The sequence below is a fragment of the Acomys minous genome (assembly GCF_964271855.1).
Source record: "Acomys minous genome assembly, chromosome: 14".
In the NCBI taxonomy this organism is placed as follows: domain Eukaryota; kingdom Metazoa; phylum Chordata; class Mammalia; order Rodentia; family Muridae; genus Acomys; species Acomys minous.
This window is the reverse complement of record NC_140496.1, coordinates 51,677,854-51,705,303: the sequence shown is the minus strand read 5'-3', so window position 1 is coordinate 51,705,303 and position 27,450 is coordinate 51,677,854. Positions and strand designations below refer to the sequence as shown.

General features: G+C 37.4%; 1 protein-coding gene across 3 annotated transcripts in view; it reads left to right on the top strand.

Annotated features, from left to right (window-relative positions):
* The window catches only part of IQCM (IQ motif containing M), a 440,692-nt gene that overhangs the window by 4,671 nt on the left and 408,571 nt on the right, over nt 1–27,450 (top strand). For 2 of the 3 annotated variants that reach the window (XM_084755724.1, XM_084755722.1), the window contains exon 2: nt 7,224–7,334. The gene's annotated coding sequence lies outside the window, so the exon portion shown is untranslated. Of the gene's footprint in view, nt 1–3,012; nt 3,053–7,223; nt 7,335–27,450 lie in introns of those variants that run through there. The other variant, XM_084755723.1, reaches the window with a different exon arrangement.

Below are 27,450 nucleotides of genomic sequence, written 5' to 3'. Positions count from 1 at the left end.
ACACATTAAGTTCCATCAGGGTTGGATATAGCTTGCATATGTCAAGGTGTTGCCAATAATAAAAATGTCTTTGCATATTGAAAAATGCTACTCAGGACACAAGGTGGTAGGAGTCACCTTTAGTTAAGAACCTCTGGCTTGGTGCAGTCCCCTTGCTATAAAATAATATTAATCATGTGACTATGTTTCAAGAATTAAGAAGCTTATTTTTCACTGAGTAGCATAGTTAGGTCTAGTATGCCGGAAGCAAGAGAAAAGAAAGAATGAAGTTATGAATATAATTGAAAGCCTCCTTCTATAACTCTGACAGATTAAAAAAAAAAACCTTTCATTTCCTGGGCTGCCATTTTGTTTTATGGTCTTTTCTATTATTTTTTCCCCTAAAACTTTCAAATTGTACTATAGATCAATGACATTAAGAAAATTACTAAACACATTGCTTAATCTGATTGAACACACACACATACACTCTCACACACGTGCACATGCACATGCATGCACACACATGTGTGCACACTCATTCACATGATGACAACAGCATCTTGCTGTATTTACTAGGTTGGTTTTGAACTCTTGGGCTCAGTGCTCTTGCTGTGCTGCCCTGAAGCTGGGACTGTAGGTGTGTGTCCCTCTGTCATGCTAGTTTGTTTGTACAAGACTTTCTCCATGAAGCAAACTGTCGATTCTGATAGAAGGAAGCACTTAGTTTTCCAGCATCCTGTGACAGAGCTCACTGATAAACATCCATCTCCGGTCCTCTTTTGGCCAGTGCTGCAGAGATGAGCACAGTCTTAACCTGGGTGCCTTTCTAAGTCTGCATGTGTGCTTGATTCTCTACTAGGAGCACATTCCCTGCAGGCTGATTCCTGTCTGGCCTATTCACAAAGCAGGCCATGTTATTTACTTCCTTAAATTTGTTTTACATAAATAATTCTATTCAAATCTCTCAAAATGTTTGGTTCTTTTAAAAAATGTCCTAGTAAGAGAGATAATTTAAGACTTTTTTTGATGGCAATATAATTTTATTAGGCAATAATAAAGTTCATTATTGTTGTATAACAGAATTTTCCTGAGAATCAACACACACACACACACACACACACACACACACACACACACACACCACACATACCACACACACCACACACCACCACACACACACCACACACACACACACTACACACACACCACACACACCACACACACACACGCACACACACACACACACACACATACACACACGCGCGCACACACACACACACACACACCACACATACCCCGCCCCCCACACTCACACATGCTGCTGGGGAGGGAGGTCTCAAGGATCTTTGAAGTATTTCTTCTCCCAAACAGGGGACTTTTTATTTACTTCCTGAGTCACATGAGCTTCTTTTCTCCTAGAGGGAATATTTCAATGTTGGGGGGAAATGCCATATAACAATGTGTGTGTGTTTGTATATGTGTGCATGAGTGTGATGTATGTGTATATGTATGTGTCTGTGTGTGTGTCTGTGTGGGTATGGTGTGTGTATATGTGTGTGTCTGTGTGTGTGTGTCTGTGTGGGTATGGTGTGTGTATATGGGTGTGTCTGTGTATGTCTGTATATGTCTGTGTGTGTGGTGTGTATATATGTGTGTGACTGTGTCTGTATGTGTATTGGATGGGTGAGAGTACTTTCAGAATGTTAAAACAATGAGGAAGATAGGCAAGAAAGAACTTGGAGTCTCCAATAGGAAGAAACTCACTGATTTGGAGGGTAGACTTCACTGGGAAAAAAGGCCTTGCAGAGGGCAGATGCTACATCATTTGTATGCTAAACTAAGTGATTTTGCTTTTTATCCCAAGGGAAATAGAAAGAGCATAAACTGAACAGACTTTATAAAAATCTATTTCCACAACTATATGGTGTCTAGTCTTCTTGTTTCTTCATCATAAAACTCCTCTTCAAAGTGATGCCATGTGGTGGTGGAGGAGGAGGAAATACCATGCCAACAAAATACAAAAACAAAAGCAGAGTGCCCAGGGAGAGAAGAGCTAACTCCTAAGGGCGACAAGGCATTGCTACTCTCTGAATGTGTCTGTGGAATTATGCAATGCAATATATACAGATCAATGTCAAGTGATAATTCCATACAAGAGAATATTTGGTTCAGACACTAACAGCCAGGAAAGGAATGTAGGCGTATGACCAGACCCTTCAGGCAAGAGAGAAAAGAAAGCTTCTAAATTCAACTTAGCCGGTGACCAAATTAACTTCTATTAGCATCTGAATAAATAACCTTAGCCCTAACTGGAGCAAGCACATTTGGGAAACAGTCTCAGTTTGGAGAAAGCTGTTGCTGCTTCAGTTTTTGTCCTGTTGACGGAACAATCTGTCCCTATTAGGATGCCCTGCTACCTCCACGAAGTAGGACGATTGGAAGCTGCATGACTGGGGAACCAGCGACGTCGAGCTGTCCTGACTTCTCTAGTTCAGCCTTTGAATTGTCAACTTATCCATAAACTGGGATATGTTTGGCACAGGAGGCATTGCTGTCCCCAAATGTAGGGCACTTATTACTTTTTCCAGATTTAATTAAACATATGATTGTTGTGTACAATACACAAAGATTATGGCCAGTGAATTAGAGGATGGATAAAGCAATGCTGTGGTGTCTTGGACGTAAAACGATACTTTACATGAAAGAAGGGCATCTGACAATAACAATGTCTGTCACTGTTCAACTATGATATTTTTTTATTTTATTATGTATTCTTCTTTCATACAGCACATCCCAATTGCAGCCCCCCCTTCACACCCCCTTTTCTCCAGATCTACCACTCTCTCTTTCCCTTCAGAAAAGAGCAGATCTTCCCGTGATAGCAACTGAACTCAGCATAACAAGTTGGAACTAGACTAGGCATATATACGCTCACACTAAGGCTGGACAAGGCAACACAGTAGGAAGAACGTCCTAAGGTTTGCCTTCTTTCTTCTGTCTCTTCACACAGATGAGCAATAAGCTGAGAAAAGCATCAGCTATAAGTTCAACTTAGTACTTCCCATGAAAAGTATTGGACAAAATTCATTTCATATCATGAAGAAATGAAAATGTAGTATTTTGTTCATATTACCTCTCAGACTCTGAAAAGCAGGCTGCTTTTATTATAAGTTAGAAAAAATTTTCTTTTCAGAATTGTTTTTGGACATGTATACAGTTAAAGTGTTATTCAAAAGATTTAAAAATAAATGTTAAGTATTTGGCATAATATTTTGAGATGCTTAGTTAAACTCAAAGGACTTCTGTGAATTTTCACATTAAAATATCAAATTCTTTTCAAATGAGACTTTAGAGAAATTCTCTCGTTCACACTGGCTTTGGTAATAATTCCATTCATTCAGTATGCTCTATTCTTTTTTCAAGGCACTAATTTTGATTCTGAGAAAATTAAGAAAGGCAGTGTGATAAAAGGCAATTTTCCTTTTATGCAAAATATAAAGCCTTCCTAATTTTTTGCCTTAATTTTGCTTTCCAAGTGTGAACTTTTTTGTCTCCCCAAATGTTCATGTTTTGTTTTCTTGTTTTGGAGAGGAAGAGGTGGTTGTTAGCTCACAATTGGAACTTCCAACAATGTTGCAGTTCTTTCTACACTATTTCTTGAAAATAATAGGTAGAACTTCTGCATATGAAATAGAACAAAGAGATTATGAGTATAAACATAGCAAGGTGGAAACATTGTAATAGTTTACTTAAAAACTGCATTAAAATGAGAGTAGAAGAACTGGCCATGGAAAAGGCACATCTTCCAGTATTGACAAATGCCCATAAGGAGAATACTGGGAGGACCACATTGGTGGACAGTGAGTCCTTAGAATTAACTATGATTTCCAGAGAAAGAAACACACACTGTAGAAGAAGATCTGGCTCATTATTTATGTTTTAAAAAAGACTTCTACTGAGTAATTTCTATATCCTACAAACTCTTTTAAAATAAAAAATATTATATATGAATATCATATATTCATCATATTACACTGTATCATGTATATGAAAGTCAAAAGATAATCTGCAGGAGTCATGTGTGTTTCAGCGATGAAACTCAGGTCATGGGGCTTGGCAGTAGGTGCTCATACTTGATGAGCCATTTCCCAGCTCCAGTTTGTATATAAGAAAAAATTTCCAGTGTTTTTTTCCCCATCTTTATCACCAGTATGAACATTAAATAAGAATAAATCAGGCAGACTGATGCTAGTTAGCAACTCCAGTAGCCCCCCAAACCGGACTATTTTTGTAGTCTTCAGTTTCTGCTGACTGGAATTATTGTTTCTCAGGCTCTAGCCCTAGCTAACTTTTTCATATGGTCAGATCTAAATGTTTGCTTTTTTGTCAACTGTCATTTGGCTTACTACATCATAGGATGTTAGTTTTTTCTTTATTCTTCAAACATCTCACATTTTTGTGTAGTGAGTGTTGGACTAGCCTCGTTTATATTTTGGACATGATTCTTACCCCGTTGGGATCATATTCATTCTCCTGGTATACGAGGGCAAAGTGAAAGGAGTATGTCTTAGTGGAAATTGTCCTAGATTGTTCTCTGTGGGAACACTGAGAGCAAAGAGTTGAAGGTAGAAGTTTCACTGATGTGTGTTCTGTAATGACGGAAATTTGTTGGCATTGTATGTATGTAGTGTTTCCATTTTCCACCCACTAGGCCGTCAAACACTATCACAATTCTAAATCATCCCTTGGAACCTTGGTCAAAAATCACTGGTGATCACTGGGTTAAAAGATGACTGCCTGCATCTACTATGGCATTAAGGCTTGTGGACAAATGAATGTACTGTGGGTTAGAATACCACCTGATCAATGTTGGGAAAGATCTGGCAAGCAAACCTGTTGTGACTCAAATAATACTGGCTGAATACAAGTAGTTATAAGGAACTACTACTCCAAAGTGCATGAAGGACATTTAGAATGTTGCTATCTATTGCCCTGTGGAGCAGTTACATTCTCATTAGCGATCTAACAACCACGGGCTTTTACTTTACTATCTGCTAATTTCAATCTCCATACATTTCACTGATATTGCAAACGAGGCCCAGGGAGACAGGTAAAGAATTGGGGTTGGTGTAACCTAGGCTACGTTGCTGTGGCTACTTTGAGCTGGGTTTCTCCAATGCTTCAGAAGACCTCTCCATTAACACAGGAGAGGACAGGGTACTATACCTCACATTTAAGAAAACCTAAAGTGCTTAAAAGAAGGAAGCGATTGTTGAGGAGAACATAGGAGTGTTTTAAGTTTTCACTGTGCAATTTAAGCTCTCTTGTAGGTAATTGCTTTAGTTGCAATTTAATGAAGTTAGATTAGTTCAACTTTTAATATCTACTAAGAGTTCAAAAAGGAATGTCTGCTGTTAACTCAGCCCTGTTCCCAAGGCCCAGCTGGTGACGGCTTTGGCAGCTTCCCAGGAGAAAGAGCGAACATGGAGACTGAAATAACAAAGCATTTTTTTTGTGTGTGTATGCTTCAAGAACAGGGCTGGAGATTTGAAAATGAATTGTGAAGTACCTAGCTATTATGTACATACCAAAGAACCTGTTGTGGTCCACAAAATTTGTGGTTAGTCTCAGGATCTTTCCCTTTGCTTTCTTTTCTTTTTGCTTTAGTTTTTTAAAATAATTATAAATTGTTAAATAGATAATGTGTCATCAATTTGGTATTTGTAGATACCATGATATCTTCTACATTTTTAGAAACAGTTAATTTAATAGTACTTGTTAGATATTAGCTCTAAGCTACCCATGTTTCTTCAAACAGAAATTGACCTGTGTAACAACTTAAAAGAACCATGTCATATATTTTGTATTTTGACAATAAATTATAGAGACAACTAATTTATTTTAAATATCAACAAACTACTAAAATACTAAAGTGTAACAGCAGAAATAAAATCAACATTATTCTATGAAAATAGATAGGTTCCCTTATAGTTAATGTTTATGAGCTTATTAAAAAGATGGACACCTAATATTTTAATATGTGTTCTTTTCTGTTTCATATAATCATTACAAAGATAAACAAGGTTCACTGGCAAAAACCACCTATGGAAACAAAAGAAAAATAACCATGCTAACTTTAATGTACTCTTTCAATTTTTTACTTTTAAAAAATATTCTAGTTTTAGGTGTGTGTGTGTGTATGTGTGTGTGTGCAGATGTCTGTGAAGGCCATGGAATCTTAGATTTCCTGGAGCTGTAGTTGCAGGTAGTTGTGAGCTGTATGTCCTGGGAAAGGAACTCAGGTCCTCTGTAACAACAATGTGTGATCTTAGCCATTGAGCAATCTCTCCAGTACTTCTTATAGATTTTGGGCACTCCTGTCTGGTTTTTAAGGATAATATGAAAATTGTGAAAACAAGTTTTATTGTGCTATAAAATTATTTTGTACTGTTTTAATATACCACAGTAATACATCAAGAACAATATCCTAAATACTGACACTATTTTCCTAAGAATATGAATAGTATTTCCTAATGCTCAAACAACATAATTTGTTCATACATAATTTGCTTAAAAGATGTTCTTATTTAAAAATTTTTTTTCAGTAAATAACTGCTCACAAGTCATTGAGTGTTGTCAAATTAGTCTCTTAGATACATTCCTTGTGCTGGAATGGCTGTTTCAAAGCAAGCATATTTTAAATTTGACAGATTACCAGGTTCTTTTTTTAAAATAAAATTTGTACCCATTTTCACCCTCTAATAATGATGTGAGGGACCCAATTCCTTACCAATACTTGAAAAACAGGTGAAAATATGTGTGGTTTTTTTTTTTTTTTAATCATTTGATCATTAGTGAGAATGAAACCTTTTTCATTAGTGGGCATTTGTGTTATTCCGTAAATATGAGCATTTTGATAGTTTTAAAAACTAGATAGTTCCTTTTAAACTAAATAGATTCAAAAGCACATGGTAGTGATTAATATATTAATCCTTAGTCCTATATACTACAAATACTTTTTCTTGACTTTTATGTAAAAATTTTATGCTATATTCCCTAGAGTAAAAGTTGTAATTTAAAATATCTAAGTTTAAAATTTTTTCTTGTATGACTTCTGATCTTTAGGTTAACCTTGGGCTAGTCACAATACAAAACTATTCTGCTTAAACATGCTATCTATTTTTCTTTTTCTTTTCTCAAGTGTAAAGCCTTTCATATTGTGTTTTCTCTAACTCTCCCAGGGGGATGAGGAAGGATCATCAATGGCAGAAGGCTGGTGCAGCATAGTTGCACAAAGGGCTTGCTCTGTGCCTGCGAGAGAACAACACCACATCTCAGCCTCCTGGTTTTAGGTACTGTACATGTTCACAGATGTTTCTCTAGCAAGGGACTATAGAGATGGTCCCTGAAAGCACAGCCTTTGGTATCAGATATTTATGTATAAAGTTATGTATGTTTTTTAATAGAGTTAGCTTCTTGTGCAGGGTAACAGGAAGTCTGGTATGTGTTCTTGTTAGTCTCTGTCAACTTGATATAGAATTGCCTGGGACCCCAAGTTGAGGAATTACCTCTGTCAGAATGGTCTGCGGATATAGTTTTTGTTTAAGATTGATACAGGAGGCCTTAGTCCACTGTGGGTGGTGTCACCGTATGGGTTTGTCATATCCTGCGGGTGAATAAGAAAGACAACTGAACAAGCCATGGGATGCAAGTTAGTAAGCAGCTTTCCTTCAATGGTCTGTGCTTCAGGGTCTTAGATAGGCTTTCATCAATGATAGGTGCTAGCCTGTAGACCAAGGGAACTCTTTCCTCCCCAAATTGCTTTTGTCATGGCGCTCATCGCTGCGAGAGAGATGCAAACTAGGACACTATCTTTCCAAAGGAAGGGTTATTGTCCCAATTATACTTACTTTATAATTAATTCCCTTCATTTATTTAAAGTTATTTTATCTTGCACTTAGATCTTCATTGTTTTTAAATGTTTCTTGGTTTTATTTGTTGTTAAAATTATAATTTATTACTTTCATGTATTATATCCCAACCACAGTTTTCCTTCTTAGCCCTCCCCCAAGTCTTTCCTTCACCATCACCCCTTCCCCAGATCCACCCGCACCCCCACCTCTCCTCAGGAAAGGGCAGGCCTCCTAGGGACAGTAGGAGTAGGCCCTAACGAGCTACAATGAGACCAGGCACATACCATCACATTAAGTCTGGACAAGGCAACCCAGTAGGAGGGAAAAGGGTCCTCCGAATAGGCAGTCAGGGAAAGCCCCTGTTCCCACTGTTAGGATTCCCAGAAGAGTATCAAGCTATTCATCCATAACATATATGCTAAGGACCTACGTCAGAGCCCTATAGGTTCCCTGATCTCTCCAAGTCCCCATGAGGCCCAGTCAGTTGATACGGTGGGCTATTTTCCCCCTCCTCAGTAGGACTCCTAGAACTCAGTCTAATGTTTGGCTGTGGTACTCTGCATCTGCTTCCGTCAGTTGCTGGATGCAGTCTCTCTGGTCTCTTTGATGATGATTCTGCTAGTCTACAGCTCCAGAACATTCTGCAGGAAGGACAAACTATAGGCTGAAGGCTTTGTGGCTAAGTTGGTGTCCTAATACCTCCACTCTAGGGCTTGCTTGGTTACAGAAGGTGGCCGGTTGTTGCAGGATATTTGATCACACTGTGAACCCCAATAATGTGTTATTTACTGGTAAAACCACATACCTTTAGTCCAAGAGCTTTCTGCTTTAATATTGTAAACAGGATTAAAGTCAGCCATACCTCAAGAGCTGGAGCAAGTAACCAGTTGACAGGAAGTGAACATTGGATTATTAAGAAAAAAAAACATAGAGAAGAAGAGGAAGTCAGGAGGATGGATAGAGAGATGCACAGGAAGTAGAAAGGAGGGGCATTCATTTGGAAACAGGTTGTTGGAGATGGTAAGGGAGAAGAGATTCCTTCTGGAACATCAGCTGAGGAGGAAGGCAGCTGGGTGCTTTCTCTGCCTTTCTGAGCTAGCAGGCTCTCAGCCCAGCATCTACCTCCTGAGTTTTTATTGGTAAAATTGAAGGACTGAGATTTTGTTAAAAACAACAGCTGGCTCAGGCTCTGTGTCCTCTACTACTAGAGTCTTTGGTATAGTTATTCTTATGGTTTTATGGAGTTTCCATTGCACTAGGTTTCTACCTTGGCACCCAGATGTCCCCCAATTCCATTCTTTTCTCCTAGAATATTCTCCCTACATGTTACCTGATCCCTCCTGTTTCAGCCCCATCCACCTCCAATCTACCCTCAAGATCTATTCTATTTCCCCTTTCTAGGAAAATCCTTGCATACCTTGATTTAACTCTGATAATGATATCTATTGAGAAAAATATCAATTTTTTAGGTTTTCCAATTTTGTGGAGTACACTGTTTTGAATTATGATGTAATAATTCTTTGGATTACCTTGCTGTTTGTTTTATGTCCTCTTTTTCATTTATGATTTTATTAATTTGGATATTCCTTTTTTCTGTCTTTTAGTTAATTTGGATAAGCGTTTGCAAATCTGGTTGACTTTTTCAATGAGGCAACTCTTTGTTTCATTGTATTATTATCTTTTTTCTGTTTTACTGATTTAAGCTTCAGTTTATTTATATCCTGCCATCTACTCCTCTTGAGTGTGTTTGCCTTTATTTTTTTTTTTAGTAGAGCTTTCAGGCATGCTGTTAATTCACTAGTATGAAATATCTCAAGTTTCTTATGACCTTTTCTCTTAGCATCACTTTCATTTTGTCTTATAAGTTTATTGTGCATTCAGTTTCATTGAATTCTAGGAAGTCTTTATATCAAGGTTATTCATTTCTGTGAGTTTTCAGGCTTTATGTTTTTGTTGAAATCCAACTTTAATCTGTGGTGGTCTGATATGATGCAGGGGCTTATTTCAATTTTCTTATATATGTGACTGAGTATATGGTCAATATTTTGAGAAGGTTCCATGAGGTGCTAAGAAGAAAGTATATTCTTTTGTGTTTTGATGAAATATTCTGTAGATATATGTTAGGTCTATTTTATTCATAAAGTCTGTTAGCTTCCCTGTTTCTAGCTTCATTATTTCTCTGTTTTGTTTTTGCCTGGACGTTCTATACATTGGTGAGAGGGGGGTATTTAAGTCTCCCACTATTAATGTGTGAGGTTCAATGTGTGATTTAAGCTTTAATAGTGTTTCTTTTACAAATGTGGGTGCCCTGTGTTTGGGGCATAGATATTAAGAATTAAAATGTCATTTGGAGGATTTTTTTCTTTGATTAGTATGAAATGTTCTTCTCCCATCTGTTTTTATTAACTTGGGTTTGAAGTCTAATTTATTAGCTATTAGAATATCTAACACCAGCTTGATTCTTGAGTCTATTCGCTTAGAAAAATCTTTTCCCAGCCCTTTACTCAGAGGTCATGTCTATCTTTGATGTTGAGGTGTGTTTCTTACATACAGCAGAAGGATGGATCCTCTTTCTGTACCCATTCTGTTAGACTGTTATTTTTATTGGAGAATTGGGCCCATTGATATTGAGAGATCTTAATGACCAAAGATGGTTAATTCCTGTCATTTTGTTATTGTTGGTAGTGTGTTTCCCTTGTTTGAGTTTTGGTGGTGTGAAATTACTTATTTCCTGTGTTTTTATGGGTATAACTTTGTCTTGGAGCTTTCTTTAAGTACTTTTAGTAGGGTCAAAATTGTGGATATTGTTTAAATTTGACATTTTCATGAACTATCTGGTTTTCCCCACCTATGGTGATGGTAAATTTTTATTGGGTATAGTAGTCTGAGCTGACATCTTTGGTCTCAGAGTCTAAAGGACATCTGAGCAGACCTTTCTGGCTTTGAGAGTCTCTGTTGAGAAGTTGGTTGTTATTCTTAGTAGGTTAGCTTTTATATACTACTTGGCCTATGCCTCTTGCAGCTTTTTGTTAAAGTTAATATTTTTTCCTTTCTTTTATATGTTTGGTGTTTTGATTATTATGTGGCACAGGGGCCATGTTTTCTGTTCCAATCTATCTGATGTTCTGTAAGCTTCTTCTTCCTTTATATGCGTGTGATCTTTTAGGTTAGGGACGTTTTCTTCTATGATTTTGATACACACACACACACACACACACACACACACACACACATATGGTTTTAGAGCTGGGATTCTTCTCCTTTTTCTATTCTGATTATTCTTGGGTTTGGTCTTTTTGTAGTACTCCAGATTTTCTGGATGCTTTGTTGTTAAAGTTTTTAGATTTAACATTTTCTTTGACTGATGAGTCTATTTCTTCTATCATATCTTCAAGGCCTGAGATTGTTTCTTCCTTATCGTATTCTGTTGGTAATGCTTACATCTGTAGTTCCTGTTTGCTTACCTAGATTTTCCATTTACAGATTTTCTTCTTTATTGCTTATATTTCTATCTTGAGGTTTTGAATAGCTTCTTTCAGTAGTTTGGATTTATTGGATTTCTTTCCATTCTTTAAGGCATTTATTGATTTCCTTCAATTTTTTTTTGTCTTTTCCTCATTTTCTTTTAGGGCTTTTTTCATTTCTTATTTAAGAAACTCTATTATTTTCATAAAGTTGGTTTTAAGATTGTTTTCTTATGCTTCAGGTGCCTTGGAATATTCAGGTTTTATTATCATATAGCATAGCTGGACTCTGGTGGTATCATAATGCCCTGGTTGTTATGTTCTTACACTGGTATTTAGGCATCTGCATTTGGGATGATTGCAGGTTTAGGTGCTGATTTCTGGGTTTGTCCTTGTTGGATGTGTGTTTTGTTCCCTGGTTTCTGGTTTCTCTTTGGTCTTCTTCTAGTCTTTCTGGCCTGGATTTTTGGTGGCTGGTGTAACCTCTCATCCAGCAAGTCTTTGCCAGGTTGGAGGATTCACTTCTGGCACCAACTTAGCCTTTGGTGCAGCAGGGGTCCTGTGTTTCTGTGACTACTGTGGCCTGCAGCTAAGTACCAGACATCTGCCAGATTTGGAGGCAGAGGCCTGGCCACAGGTAGAGTGGTGAGGTGGGGATTGTGGGGGAGTCTTTGGGAACCGAATCTCAGGAGTGCAGCAGTTCAGCTGGCAGACCAGTCACTCACCTGCTGTTCTGTTCTTCTGGCTGGGCTGGCCTACATCTGAGCAGCAGGAGTCTCCTGGAAGGGAGTTGTTCTTGGTTTTGAAAAATTATCCCTATTTGTAATGAATGAAAAGAACGTTTAATAATTTAGTCTCTACGGGAGCAATGCCAGTGTTTTATGGCCAATATAGCATCCAGACTCATTGAGGGCAGAGCTTGCTCCATGCCCTTCACTGTCCACTGTTGATAGTGTTTAGATTCATTCTCAACTCATGCTTTCTATTTTCTGCTCATAATCTGATAAAATCCCATAATATGTTAACCCATTGTTCTGGAAGGTATAGAATGGTATTACTAATGGATCATCAATACGGCTTCTGTATCTGATCATTATTATCCTTCTATCATCATTAGACTTCTTAGTTTTTAGTGCACAATTGTCACTCTGTACTGTCTTCAGCACCCCTGGTTGTAAAGGAATGTGGGTTTTCAAAGAATGGTAAAAAATTACTTTAACTGTTAAGAATACTCTTTTCTTGTTTCAAAGAACAGTGGGAAATACAATAGAAACATGAAAATTACTAAGGAGCTATCAGCTTTTAAGGGAAAAAAAGTTAGTTTAAATAAGACATGGAACAAATAGTAATTGAAAAGATGTATTCTGTTTATCTTCCTTTTAAGCTTTTCTTCAAGATGGGCAAATGATCCTAATGAATTTTATTAAAAATTATTCTTAATTTCAATTATACAGAGAGAACCCCCCAACATATATATATATATATATATATATATATAGTGTTCATTCAGAAGACCAAACTCTTGAAATCATTTTTTGAGAGTGATATAATGTTGAAAAGTTGTACGTTGGGAGTGTTGGTGAATTATGATCAAGGTCATGGCAAACACATTGCTTTTTCTAGTGGCTGCATGATTATCAGGCCTCTGATGATAAATCTGCACCCACTGAAAATGCACTTAACTTATCTTGGTGATTTTGATTTATTAGGCTTGCATTGGACAAGGTTGCCCATTTATTAGTGCTTGTTTTATATCTCAGCAGATGGGGAGCTTGTACATCCAAGGCATAGCCTAAAGTAGGTTTAGCTATACCATATTTCATAGGAAGGCTCTGACCAAAAGAACACTTTCTGATATTTCTATTGTGATTTTATATTATTTTTAATATGGAGAAAATATGTCATTTTAATTTTTTTCATGAACAGTGTTGTGGTTTCAAAGAATGGTGGGAATTACAATAGAAACATGAAAATTATTAGGGAGTAATCAGCTTCATTTAAGGGGGTATAAGTTAGATAGTTCAAACAAAAGGCATTGAACAAATAGTGTTTGAAAAGATACATTCTATTTAGCATCTCTTCAAGCTTTTCTTCAAGGTAGAAAAATGATCCTAATGAATTTTATTAAATAGTATTCTTAATTTTAATCATACAGAGGAATTCTTTGGCATTTGTTTTTTGGAACAGTATAAAGAAAATTCTTGAAAGGCTTTAACTAGAATGAGAGCTTAATGAGTGTGGTCTCCAAGTGCCAAGATTTAGAATAAACTCCAGGGTTAAGTTGACCACTGAAGCAGCCGTGTGTTAATCTGAGCTTTCTTTTTGTTTGTATTATTATAACTTGAATTTTCATATGTTAGTAGGTGCTCTGAGCTTGGGTTCCAGTAGCATGGATTTTCAGCCTTGACAGTATTGTCAATTTAGACTGGATAATTCTTTGTTTTCTGGGGGCTATTTTGCATACTTACTGTGCTTAGTATTACCTCTGCCTACTATGTGCTGGTAGGACTACCCCAATTGTGAAATGTCTCCAGAAGCTGGGGAGATGGGTCAGCAGGTAAAGTGCTTGCTAGAGGAGTGTGAGAACAGCTAGCCCTAGAATTCAGGCAAAAGACACAGCATGGTTGCCTATCATCCTGGTGTGTTGGAAGATTTGGAGGGAATCTCTGAAGCAAGGCTGATTAATTAGAGCAGCCGAAGTGGCAACCTTTTGGTTCAGTGAGAGATCCAGCCTCAATATACAAGGAATAGAAGTGCGGAGAAAGAAACTAATGCTGTCCTTGAGACGCACACACACACACACACACACACACACACACACACACACACACACACACCACACACACACACACACACACACACACACACACACACACACACACACACACCCCTCCAGATATCACTGCACATGGATATGGATATTTGGCAGGTAGTGGTGGTAAAAGCCCTCTTGAGTAATCAAAGATGCAGTTTTGTTTCTTGTGTAACGGAAATTATTTTTTAAAAATGACAAAATTATGTTTGTAGAATTTTTAACTGAAATGTATTCTGTTTAGTTTCTTTTTGAATTAAAAAAATAGGCATATGACCCTAATGGATTTTATTATAAATTATTCTTAATTTTTAGTTATAGATAGAAACTTCCCAGATTTCTTTTTCAAGAATTTCTTTTGTCAAGATGATTCTTGAAAGGATCTAAAGAAAACACATGGTGGCGCACGCCTTTAATCCTAGCACTTGTCAGGCAGAGGCAGGCAGATCGCTGTGAGTTCAAGACCAGCCAGGTCTACAAAGTGAGTCTAGGACAGTCAAGGCTATACAGAGAAATCCTGTCTCGAAAAACAAACAATCTCACACACAATTGCTTTCATTTTATAAGATATAATAATGCTGTCAATTAGTTTGGAGTTATGTATTTTGAAGAAAGGGAAGAAAATAAGCTCGGAGTGAGAAGTTTATCATGAAGATTTCTAATATACCCCATTGTATACATCAATCAAAGGCTGGCTTCCTCTTTTAAGTAACATTGCAGCTTCATGCACTCTGAATTATTAGCTACTCTATGAAGTTTTGCAAGTTGATTTACTTATTTGTGTTTCTTAAGTTTGTGCCTTTTAAAAGTTGAAGGCTTTTTCTGATTAACTATCTTCAGTGTTTGTGCTAAACCATTATGACTGATGTTAGCAGGACTAATGTTGTTTGGGGGCTGGCATCTTCTAAAAAGACTAAAAAAACCCAAAACAAAACAAAACAAAAAAACCAACCAACCAGCCAACAACAACAACAACAAAAACAAAACCATACTACTAGTTTTAAAGAATCAGACATTTTATTTTCTTTTTAAAAATCAAACTCTATCACATAATTATGCTTAAGTACAGATTTTTTAGAGTCCTCTTCAGCACAGAAATATTAAATATCTTGAGACAGACATGGAGATTGAATATGCCATTAGAAAAATTCTTGATTTTAATTGTATTTGATTCATATTCCAGTATAATATGTAGGATCTTTGTCAGCATTATATATTTTTTACTCTTGATGATTTCTATCCTTTGGGTCAAATGATAATTCTGGACCCAAGGGATAGATCAAATAAATTATTCTGTGAAATTATTCTTAAATTTTCCTAAGTGTGCTGGAATATAGGTGAGTGGTTATTTTTGGGATAATCCTTCTAATCTAATCACCTTGGGAACTTGGTTGATATTTGCCATATATTATGAAAAAGTTGTTATGAATTCTAGAAATATACTAAAAAAATGATCAGCCTATTCTTCTGCAATGATAAAGTATAAAGACAGTGCTGTGTCCATCTTAACGTAGCTTCCCACTCTCCTGATTGAGATAATTAGCCTGAATAAAGACTCGGTTGTTCTTCCAGAACAGACTGCAAGCAATTCTGGTGATAAGAGATCATTTCCTAGAGCTGATTCTAACATAGCATGACTGACTATGTTTTCAAGGGGAGAATGTTAGCTATAAACTTCCAGCATGACTTTTAACATGGCACAGCATAAATTATCATTTACAGTGAAGTTATCTGGCCAATATCTGATGGGAATTTGTACCTTGATATTTTTCTTTTGGAATGCCTTACAGTGGTAAAACTCAGTTCTTCATGCCTGAGAAGTTTCGGTAGTGAGCATAAGGTTTTATTTTGATGAGTATCAAATAACCTGGCTTTAAAAAGTGTGGCTGATAGAAATTCACACTAAGGTCCTTAGGCTCCTGTGGCATGTAGGCACTTTACCATCTGAATAATCTTTCCTGCCCAAGAATTAAATTTTTTGAGTTATAAGGAAAAAAGCCAATCAAAAATTTTTGTTTGGATTATAGATACCACAATTAAGAAGCCTTTCTTTTCTTTTTTCTTCTTTTATTCACTCCCTCCCTTCTTCCTTCCTTCCCTTCCTCCTCCTTCCCTTCCTCCTCCTTCCCTTCCCTCTTCCTTTTGTGACAGAGTCTCTCTATGTAGCATTGACTGACCTGAAATTCACTATGTAGATCAGGCTAGCCTCCCACTCCCAGAGATTCACTTGCCTTTTCCTCCTGAGTGTTGGGATTAAAGGTGTGTACAAAGTGCCCTGCAAAGAAGCCTGCCCAGCAAAGAAGTCTCTCTGATGTAGTAATCCTTCACTCACTTTCCATGAAAAAAATTGCAAATTAGAATAAGCATAATGTTTTAATATAATGAAGAACTTTGCCAAGTGCTAAACATATATTTTAATGCTATGAAATATTAATTAGAAGCTAAGCATAGCCTCACATTTTAAAAATAAATGTTTAAAGTACATTAAATAAATTAATGTAGTTGACTGACAACCAGGGCTAAATTATTAATTAAAAGTACAAGGGGCAGTGGCTTTTATTACTACCAGACAGGTGTACGTTGTCATCTGGGAAGGGCAAAATTTGTAACTAGCCAGAGCAGAGGATCTGTCTTCCTTTATGTCAGAAAGAAAGGCAAACAAAGTCACTTGGGAGGCAGAGGAAGGTATGTCTGAGCTCAAGGGCTACCTTGACTATATAATGAGTTCCAGAACAGCCAAGACTTCATAGGAAGACCTGGCCTCAAAAAACAAAACAAAACAAAACAACCAAGACCAAGACCAAGACCAAGACCAAGACCAAGACCAAAATCAAAACCAAAACCACCCCCCAAACCCAGCCCAACCCAACCCCCCCTAAAAAAAGACCAATGAGGCTGGAGAGATAGACCAATGGCTAAGGCTACTTGTTGCTCTTACAAGTAGGTGCTGTGAGTTCACTTCCAGCACCTACATGGCAACTTACAATCGTAGATGCCAATGGACTCCAAGTCGTCCTCTGGCCCATTTAGGCTCCTACACATAGGCAGTGAGTGTACATACACTCAGGCACACATATAGATACAACAAACAAACAAGCAAGTAAATAAATAAATAAATAAATAAATTTATTTTAAAGTGGCAAACAGCAAACCATTTCTCATCTCTTCATTTAATACATGAGATCAGGTAGGGAAAAATTACACAAAAAGTAGTTGTAATTGTAACCAATTTTACCAACAGTGATATTTTAACCATTTAATTATAAAGGTTAGCAAAATGATTAGATAATATCTTGCTAATTTTTTCTCTAGCAATTTTATTTATTTATTCACTTTACATCCGGATCACAGAGCCCTTCCCCTCTCATTCCCCTCCACACACAGCCCTATCCCATTTTCCTTCTTCTCCTAAGGGAAGGAGGAGGTTGGCCATGGGTACTAACCCACCCTGGCGCATTAAGTCACCTTAGGACTAGGCACATCTTCTCCTCTTGAGGCCAGACAAAGCACCCAAGTTAGGGGAACAAAATCCAAGGAGGACCCATATTGAAGAGCAAGTTGCATATCTGCTACTTATTTTCAAGGGGCCTCAGGCCAGTCAATACTGCTCTTTGGTTGGTCCTTTAGTCTCCATGAACCCCCATGGACCCAGGTTAGTTGACTTTGTGGGCCTTCTTGTGGAGTCCTTGAATCCTCTGGCCCCCTTGATTGTTCCCCCAACTCTTCCATAGGACTCCCCAAGCTCTGTCTTATCTTTGGCTGTGGGTCTCTGCATCTGTTTCCATCAGCTGCTGGGTGAAGCCTCTAAGAGGAGGTATGCTAGGCTTCTGTCTACAAGCATAGAGTATAACATTAATAGTGTCAGGGATTGGTTCTTTCTCATGGGATGGGTTTCAGGGGGGGGGGGCAGTTGTTGGTTGGCCATTCCCTCGATCTTTGCTCTTTGTCCCTGCACATCTTGTAGGCAGGACAAATTTTGGGTTAAAGGTTTAATGGATGGGTTGGTATCTTTATCCCTCCACTGGAAGTCCTGCCTGCCTATAGGAGGTGGCGAATTCAGGGTCCTTAACTGCCTCTGTTAGGAGTCTCAGCTAGGGTCACCTCTGTAGACTTCCTGGGGCCCTCCCTATCCTAGGTCTCTGGTGAATCTCAGAGATGGCCCCCACCTCTGAGTTTTGGTCTCTCACCTGGCCCTCTCGCCCTGGCTCTCATTAATCCTAATCTCCACCCTTCCTCCCCTCCCCATCCTTCTATCCAGTTCCTTCCCTCCACCCACATCCAATTCCTATATTATTTCCCCTTTTGAATGGGATTCAAGCATCCTTCCTAGGGCCTTCCTTGTTGCTAAGCTTCTTTGGGTCTATGGATTGTACCATGGTTATCCTGTACTTTATGGCTAATATCCACTTATAAGTGAGTACATACCATGCATGTCTTTTGGGCTTGGGTTACCTCACTCAGGATGATCTTTTCTAGTTCCATCTAAGATACTCTGCGAGTATTTAGAAGAATAGGTGTTTTAGAACAGAGAGGAGAGGGGTAGGAAAGTATCTATAGAGTTGCTGAGAGACTGAATTTCAGCATGAAGCTCGTAAAGGTTCCTTTACATCCGTGTCTTATATGCATCTTTGTAACATAGAATTGCATCATATATATCTGGTGATCTTTCTCATGCCCCAGTTAAGAGGTAAAAGCATGCAATTAATCTTAAAAGACTACCTGTCTGGTCATGTCCACATGGCAAAGGATTTGGCCTCTGTCAGAGTGATGTTTGATGTTCAAGGGTGGCTCTTGGGATCTTGGCACCAAGTTAAAAGAAGCATTTGAATTTATCAGTTCACCCAGAGGAGTATTAAACCATAGGCTGACTTCTGAAGTCTGTCTCAAAGTCAAATGCCTTCCTTTGAGAGTACTCTGCCATTCCCTTATAAAACTGGAAAAGGACATTTCCGTCACTGCTTTATTCTTCTCGTTAGGGGAAGAGGCTGAGTCGTGGCCACCAACAGGGATAATTTAAGGGCCCCTCCAAAGGCTCCTCTATCAAAACATATCTGCCTGAATGAAGCCTATATAGTTCTCTCTGCTTTCTTGAACTGATTGAAATTCTGCCTATTGCACATTCACTTTCATTACAGTGTCGTTTTTAAAATATATATTCCAGGGAGGGTTAAATAGTCTATTAATCAATCATTCGTAGTCCAATGTGACTTAGTTTAATTAAATTGCCTTTCTCTAGGTAATGGAAGTTTTGATGAGGGTCAGGAAGAGAGAAAAGGGAAGTAATTTTATCCCTGGGGCAAGCCTGAGCACAGTGCCAAAGTAGGCTCACTTTTGACATCTGAAGGGCAGTGTGAGGGCACACACACATGGGACCAGGGAGAGAAGATACAGATCTAGGAAAGGAAAGAAAATAAAAGTTTGGGGGAAATATTCAAATGTCAAAATATTAAAGCCACTCGGCTAATATTACTGAACACTGTGATAAAGCAGTTTAATTTCTTTTTAGAATTTAGTTTATTTTACTGACTTTCATTGACCTGAAATAGCATTCAGAACTGCACATAGATGTCATCAACCTGTATTCACATGTTGCTTGGAGCATTTATGGTGGCTATTGATTTTTGTTTAAGGTTGATTTCATTCTGTTGTCTGCTTTCAGCAACACACACACACAGACACACAAACACATGCACACACAGACACAAACACACACAAACACACACACACACACACACACACACACACACACACACACACACACACACACAAAATCCTGGGTTAAGGGGATGGCAGAGTACAAGGTTTAAGATAAAATCTATGTATTCATTTTAGGTCTGATGGATCACACAGGAAATCCAAGGTATAATAAGGGTGGTTACACTGTTCTCTTAAAAGGAGGTTAAACTTAAACATGCTGTGTGCACAGCAGGACCTCAGATTGAATACAGAGTCTTAAATGATCTCAAGGCATATGATTAATTATGCAAGGTCCAGCAAAGGATTAGTCTCTTCGAAGGCAGGAGTTATCACACCACTTTTCAGCAGCCCTTACGTGCCACTCCATATGGTCTTCTCCATTGAGTAGTGCTCCCACTTGAACCAGCCTTCCCCAGTGCCATTAAACATGGTAGACTGCATATGGTGCCCTGGCCACCCTCCTTTTGTAATTTATCAACTTTTTGGTACTATATTTTCCTTTATTTTTAGGTTCATTTGAGTGTGATTTGGGAGAGGGACATTTTCACTCGGGAGTAGCATGCATTTTAAAATGGTATATCACTTAAATTATCTTTGGTTTTAAAGAAATTTTAGTAGCAAAACCAGGTTTCAGTGTCTGATACATTTATCGTTTCTTCCTCATTATCTCCTATGGAGTCAGTAAACACTTAACGAATGGGTAATTCTGAAACCACAGACGTGAACTCTAGCTGAACGTGTTATAGCAGAATGGGTTTTGCTGTGGCGCGTTTGTGTTCTGCAGACCTGTATATATATATATATATATATATATATATATATATATATATATATATATATATATATATATATATGTACATATATGTATTTGAATGTATACTTGCAGTATTACTTAAAAGTCCTTGGTTTTTGCCTGATTTTGTAGTTATAAAGTAGGAAAAACATAGGAGTGAGATGGAAACTGGTGACATTGGAAGAGGTAGGGCTCTAGGACAGGCAACCTAAAGGACTAACAAAAGCGAGGGAGAATGATATGTAAGGTTCAAGAGCCAGAATTAACTTCTTCATTATCACCCACCTCTTGGCTTCCTTTGGTTTGGAGGGAAGATCTGCGATGGCTCTGGCCCTCAGCACTTCAGACTGAGGACTCTTCTGTGGACTCCTTATTTTCCTCTGTCAGGAGGTGGCTGTGTATTATCTAAACCTGTGGAATGTTTATATAAACCATTAAGTGAACACAAGCCTCTCTTAATATTTAATTACGTCATCACAAACTCCACCCAGGGATTTGTGCTGACCTTATATACAATGATTGGAATTGAATGTTTTGAAGCTGTGGTTATTTAGTTGAGGACATAAGCAAGTTTTGTCTCTTTTCAAGGTAGTTTAGCACATGTGGTATGGAAAGTTCTGAAAGCCGTTGTTTTCTCTACATACTAGGGGACCAGTCAGAGGCATCATCGTAATCTTGCAGGATTACTTGTATTTTCTACCACCACACTTGAGTGTTTATACACAGTTGTGTCTGCTGTGGATAAACATACTAGGTACCAAAAAAGAAAAATAGCCGAAGATGGATCAAAGTCACAAGTAGAGGTTACTTACATGTTAAAATGATCTTTGTTAGAAAATTAATAGTAATAAAATTCAGGGAAAATTGAACAGAAACATTATTTTTAAAATCTACATCTTTGACCAACCTTGTATTTCTAACTTTGCAGTGATAAGCTGATCTAAACATGACTTTATGAATATTACAATTCTTAATTACAATGCCTTGTAAATTATATCATGTGCTCCTGCCTGGAATTTTTGAATTTGATTTTAATCTTGCTGAATTGCACTGTAATTGTATAAATAGTCTTACACTATCAAAAATAGGTTTCAAATGCATTTTTCATATATACATATGGTAAAATTTCTACAGTGAAATAAAATGCTGCTAATTTTTCCATTGACTCTAAATATCTCTCCCTTCTGATGTAATTAATGTAACCCATACTGTTCAGTAAAGAACAGAAATGTTAACTCAAACATAAAAAAATGGCTAAGAGTATTTTATTACCAAACCATTTCTGCAATTTCCACAGACTTGTGGAAAATGTTAGTCACCTCCCAGGGAAAACTTTGGCAGAAAGCTGGATTTTGCTTGGCATCAGTTTGGTCTCTGGTTCGCTTGTTCTCAGTGTCAGTTGTGTATATACATTCTCTTCATCTGCTGAAGAAAAATAATTTCAGTTCTCAACTTGTATGTATTTATTTTTTTTACTGGTATTTGATCTCTGTGTTGGGTTTACAATTTAAAATTCACACGTGATAGCCTAAATGTGCTGTCTTATGAGATTCTGAAGCACTGCTGCTCATTCTGTGAGAGGCTCTTTATCTAAGCTGCACTGTGGTATAAAATAAGGACATATAGACAGGAAGGTTCTAGCTTTATACAGTGAACATCTTAGAATTCTCAGTCATTCAGAAGCATAGCTGTAGACCATAATTAGAATAAATAAAATAAAATGGTTAAAATGAAAAGGAGAGCCAGTGAAAGGAAGATAGGAAAAAGAAAGCAACAAAAGGTACTCAACAATTATCAATAAACAGTGTTACCTGCAAAATGATTTATTTGTAATGAAATATTGAGACTACATGACATTGTTGATGCTTATATTGAAATTTTGTACTTAAATAAAATTATTTGTACTTTTTTAAATTGAAAAATAAAATTATTCATATTATATCTCAATTGCTATGCCATCCTGTGCATCTTCCCATTTTCCCTCCTTCCCGCTTTCACCCCATTCCCCTTCCCTATGACTGTGACTGAGGGGAACCTCCTCCCCTTGAATATGATGCTAGGGTATCAAGTTTCTTCTTGGTAGTTGGCTATCCTTCCTCCAAATGCCATCAGGCCTCTCCATCAAGGTGACATGGCCAAATATGGGGCACCAGAATTTGCATGAAAGTCAGTCCCCAGTCTCCACTTAACTGTGGAGAATGTCCTGTCCCTTGGCTAGATCTGGGTAGGGGTTTAATGATGACTGCACGTATTGTCCCTAGTTGGTTGCACTTTTCTTTTAGTGACTTAAGTTTTGGATTTTCTAAAATAAACACTGCTGTAAAAATTAGGTCAGTGGCTTAACATATAAGAGGTATTCATGTAAATTAATATTTACATTTGTGCTAACATTGAAGAGAATTTAAAATAAAAACACTAAAATCAAGTGATTGAATTAACTTCTTCATCCCTAGACTTTATTTCCATAAAAGAAAGCTGGCTTAGGTGTCCATTAATTTGATACCAGATGGATGTGAATATGCATGTGGGTGTATATTTTACCTTGCTATGTGGCCTGACCCTGAGTTGTCTCCAAATAGGATTTAGAGTTAATGAGGAGTTTTATTTCATTATCACCTTTGTTATTAAGACTTTGGCTTATGTTCTAGGGAGAATTTCATCTTTAATTATGCAAGAATTCTCTGCTTAGCCTTTAACTCTTAATTTAAGGACCAGGTCATCATTGCTTAATTGCCATCTCAAGTTATCTCATATGAGTTATTAAACTCACCAAGCACTTTAGGGTTTCTTGCATCAGAGAGCATGTTTTGAATTTATCTTCTTTGTGCTGGATTTATAGTAGAAGTTATAAATGATTTCTTTGTTAACACTAATTAAAACAACATTCACTTTCTGTATTTTTCTCATTTCTCAGAGAAATAGACCCAGTAAAACACCCACAGATACGTACATACATTAAAGAGATTTGTTATACGAATTTATTCTCATTTAAAAAGTAAAAATAAAAAGAAAGCCAAAGATGTGTGTTTTAGTAAGATCATGAGGACTGGGAAGAGATACAGATTGCAGAAAGACCAAGAACTGGGCCAGAGAGGCCTAAGAATCCCGAGGTCTGCTGTCTGAAGGCAGGAACAATACGTACCCCACTCAGGGAGAGAAGCATGGGAAGGAAGCAAGTATGAGCCATGCACAATGACATGCATTAGAATGCCGTAGTAAAACCATTTGTTAAGTTAAAAAAATTGAAAAATAATAAAAGCATGACTTTGCTTTTCCTCCACCTTTTTGCTCTTCCTGGGCTCTCTGTAGATTGGGTATTGCCTACTTGCTTTAGTGAGCGCAAATGATCTTTACTGAGAAGACTGATTCATAGCCTCATGTCTTCTGCAAACACCCTCACACAACAGCTTATTATATAACTTGACTCCTCTTAGCGCCGTCAAGATAATGCATGAATTTAAGCCATCACGCCTTCCTTCCAAATATAATAATATATCTGAGATGGTGGTAAACAATTGGAAAGAACTATGCATTTATGTTTGTCTTCTATGTGGTTTAAAAATACCTAAAATTAACCTATGGTCTGGCTAGATTATTAATATTCTTACTACAAAAAATAAACCACCAAGACTTAAAGATTAGGTGATCAGTCTAAAATGATAAGAGTAGGGAAATGTAGACACGAGACTTGAATCTAAGTCTTTCTGATTCCAAAAGTCTTGCTGCTAAATACTAGCATTTGCCAAACTCTTGAAAGCTGATGGATCTTGAGTTATTGTAAGTAAATAGTACTTGGTTCTGCAGACCCAGCAATGAGCAAAAATAGGCACAGTTCTTCATTTTATTATATTTCTAGTTTCATTGGAGATAATTGATGGTTTTATAATAGTCATACTACTAAAAATACAACTACAAAATACAATAAATGCACTTGAGGATAGAGTGCAGTTCCATGTGCTCAAGTAATAGTAACTGAAGCAGGTTGACAGAGACAGGGAGGACACGTAGGAACGAACTAGTAGGCCATGATGAAGATGTGATCCAGAGGGAAAAGCAAGAGCAAACATCTTCTGGAAGGAGAAAGCATGGTGTTTTGGAGATTAAGATTGAAGACAGTAGAGTGAAGTAGAAACCAGAGAGATGAAATAGAAATCAAAGCAGTTTGAAGAGCTGGGAAGGCATCCTAGCTATAGCTAGGTAACACTGGAATAATAAAACATTCATGATTAGTCTTTCAAAAAGTTTGAAAACTATTCATGATAAGGTCAGTGCTAAGACAGAAAGAGTTTAAACTCTGCCATGATTAGATTTACAATCCATAGAGATTTAAAAAAAATCTACTTCATCTCTCCAGTGACCATCAAAGATAGGACAGACATTTTCATTATCAACTTCTGCTGACTATGGTTACCAAAGAGCCATAGTTGGTTTGGTTCTCTTTTTTAATTGCAAGTTGCTAGCACTTTTGTGATGTTTTCAGATTTTCTGCTGAGATAATGTGTGCAAATATCCTTTGTAGAACTGTCAAACACTATAGGTTAGATAGCTCTATAAGCTATTGCTTGGTATTTAGTGCCAGCTCAGTGTAATTATTCTTAGTCTTATGGAACACACACACACACACACACACACACACACACACACACACACACACACACACACACACACAGGTTCTTTGACATCTCAAATTCCTCACTAAAAAAAGGACAGATTAATTTCTCAGTGGTTGAACCAACAGGCAATAATGAGGGCCATATTCTGTGTGATAAAAATTTATCCTTTATTCTTTGATCACAGAGTTGAGGCTTATGCCTGGAAAATTACAAGGATAGATAATTTACTAGAAGAAATGATATGTAGGTATGAGGAACAAACCAAACGGAGTAAAAGGCAACCATAGACTGCTAATGTTATTCAAAGGTATCCCTTAGACTTAGGTTTGGACCTATCAGACTGTTATGGATTAAAGCACATGTTTATTAGAGCATAGGACTGAGAAGTTCTGTTTTGTTTTGCCCTGGAACATTAGATGAACACTGCATGAACACATGCTTACTAATTTCTATAAAGATTCTATTCGAGTGCATAGGGAGGACACAGACAGCGTATTTCTCATGGCTGCTGTTTATGCTTCCTAGGCAAGTTGTAAAGCAGGCATTCAGGTGATGGGTGTCAGTAGGGATACTGGTAACTCACTGTCATCCCAATGGCCAACAAAGTAGCCTCTAGAAGTGGCTAGCTTTAGTGATGACATCTGTCTCTATGGTGTCCAACACAATGTCTAGGCTCATAAATAGATATCCACACAACAAATGGATGAGCTGTAGGTGATTTGAGAGCTTGGGTTATTTAGAAAAATGAACTGAAGTACAAAGGAGGCTAGCAACTAACTGCAATGCAAGTGGGGGTTTTTACTTTGAAAAACAAATCGAGTTTATTAGGCTTAGGAACAAAGTCAACGAAGGGCTTGTAGCCAGGATGGAATTCAGTACAGAACTGTTGATTGGGGTTCTCCATTCTCGAAGGTTGGATGTCTTTATCATGAAAGGTTTTCTGGCTTAATTAGCATTTTGTTTGATCCCCTTCTCTCCTTGTGTACAATATTAGTGCTTATTGAATGATTTATGGCTTTCCAACCATCTTTCCATAGCCTAACATGTATCCTCATAAGAACAAGTTAGACAGAGTAGTATAAATCTATAATGCTCACTCAAGACCCTGAGGAAGAATAATTATGATTTCAAGGCCAATTTATGCTATTTACATAGTGAACCCCCTTGTCACATAAACCCAAAAGGGAGAAAAAGAAGCATGTTTGGTAGTTAGTATGATAGCTAAGGAAAATAAGACAGGAGGAGAACAAAGTATGTACAAGCTGTAAGGAGCTTACCTAGAATTTGAACTCAAGCACTGTATGCTAGTATCCCTTTATAATACACTGCCTGGTCTCATCACAATATATGCATTTGTATATAAAATGATGTGGGTAGATAGATTTTTAATATATTTCTCCAGAGAAAGAAAATAAAACTCATGTCCAACTGGCTTGAACTTATTTTTTCTTGTGTTGATTTTCCCTGACCAGCACCTATCCTTTTGGTACACTTTCTGAGACCTCAGGAAGAGAAGGACATATCAACCATTCTTAGTCCATGTGGTTTGGGTATATCTACAGTGTGTGTATAACCCAAGTTTAGCTAAGGAGAACATTACATTTTCTTTTGTCTAAAATAATTGGTTCAGAGAGTTACTGTGCTCCAAGACAAGGCCCTCTGACCTAATAATTATTTGTATATCTGTGATAAAACAACACTATGAGAACAGCCCTAGAGCTGGGGAAGCCATCTTTTTATCATCCATAGGAATCTTATAGGGATGATGCCTATTTAAAGGGGACAAATTCTGAGAGGGAAAGAGAAGTTGACTCTTAATGAATTATTTGGGCCCTTTGATCTACATGTGACTAAAGCAAGTTTTACTTTGGATTTTTAAGTTTCCTGAGCCTATTAATCTTCCTGTTCATAAAATGTTACTTTCTGAAGCATACTATAGGAAAAGATCTCAATGCAGACTTCTCTTTGTGAAAGGTACCCAATACAAACTTGATAAGTAAATTAAGCTGTAATGAGATAAAAATTAAATGTCATCAACTGCCAAATCCTGTATCTCCAGAATGATTGGACTAACTCTGACCATGTGTTTGGACTAAGGCAACAAGACTAGCTGACACAATGGACCTTATTGTTTTATGAAGTTTTTTTTCCCAAGCAGTATCTGTATGTCTTATCT